Raw genomic sequence first — 1,503 nt, forward strand, 5'->3', positions numbered from 1 at the left:
ACGACGAGAACGCGTGACGCATCACGAACTAATGTTTACGCATCGAACGTACACCAAAGATTCACGAACTGTTAATTGCCTCGCTCGCTTGTGGTCACCCGACGATCGACTCCGCCGCACCCCAAATCGAAACTCTATATATATATATATCAACTATATATATATTAATTATAAATAGTTCCATTACAAGTCATTCTTTTTTCTTCCCGCGCTGCTCGTTGCTTGGCAAACCTGAACCATTCCGCAGTGGTTATATCAAATTCGGCTTCAGTTAAACCCGAATGTACAGAGCATATGGTATCTGCAAAATAAGTTAAAGTTTAATTAACAATATTAATGTGCGCGTATATATGAAAAGAAAATCAATTTTAATAATTAAATTAAATTTTAATAATCAATTTTAATAATAATTAAATATTAATAATTAAATAGTATCTAATAAAATGTACATTTATGTAATCTAAAAACACAAAATTTAAGAAGTAGTTAATTATAATTTTAAAATACTTACCACGTATATTCTTAATAAATGTCAAATTACATATTTTATAATTTGATCGAACGCCTTTCCAAGAACAGCTTATAGCGCATTTATTGCTGATTATTCGTTCTAAAGCACGATGAATGCTATTTCGTGGAGTGTTGCCTCCAATTTTTAAAATCATTTTTTTCTGAAATTAACAATAAGCTTATGTAAATAATATACAATAAAGACAATATCATATCAACTATACTAAATGCAGAAAAAGTAATTAGTGACATTTATTGAAAAAAATGTAGAATATAAGAATGGTTCTATATGAAAACTGAAAATTCTATATAGAAAAAAAATATAAATTATTTTTTACTTTATTTTCAAAAAATAAACTTATTCCATAGGTAACTGCATTCATTGCAACAGATTTAATGTTGATTCTATAACTGTAATCTATATTCATTTTTCTATATAGAACTTTTTTGGTATAGAAATGAAGTAAATGATATAGATACTATTTACTTCATTTTAATATTAAAAATATAGATATCCATACAAATTTGGAAATAGTTGCAAATGAAAAATAACTTACAAATTGCGATGCAGCAACTTCATTTGATATAATCAAATTTTCAAATTCTTTTATGGATTCCACTGTTTGTAGTGGCAATAATGGTATTATCATTACCATATCATTTTCTGTCAATTCTGCATTATTACGTTGGCGGGATTCCAATTTACTTAGTCTTTTCGAGATACTCATTAGCTCGAAATTAGTAGTAACGTTTTCACGTAAAACTTTATTTAAACTTGCTACAATTAAAAAGAAACATACAACACGTATATATTTTTAGTTTATATATAATTATGCAAACATCATCCATAGTTGACACACACACACAAACACATACAGCTAAATATTTAATAAATTTTCAAAACTATATACATATAAAATAGGTATAATAATTTATCATAAAACTTACTTTCTATCCGTTGTAAAATATTGTAAACATCTTGTACTTCTGGAA

General features: G+C 26.7%; 1 long non-coding RNA gene across 1 annotated transcript; it reads right to left on the bottom strand.

The window, feature by feature from the left end:
* Positions 1-49: 49 nt before the first annotated feature.
* LOC138944491 (uncharacterized) lies at positions 50-1,279 on the bottom strand. The gene is made up of 3 exons (XR_011448788.1): positions 1,068-1,279; positions 512-671; positions 50-301 (listed from the first exon to the last, which is right to left on the bottom strand). It is a non-coding gene; the product is annotated as an uncharacterized lncRNA (long non-coding RNA).
* Positions 1,280-1,503: the final 224 nt, after the last annotated feature.

The sequence above is a fragment of the Polyergus mexicanus genome, unplaced genomic scaffold (genome assembly GCF_030449975.1).
Source record: "Polyergus mexicanus isolate NDT 795.1 unplaced genomic scaffold, iyPolMexi1.0 SCAF_217, whole genome shotgun sequence".
NCBI lineage: Eukaryota > Metazoa > Arthropoda > Insecta > Hymenoptera > Formicidae > Polyergus > Polyergus mexicanus.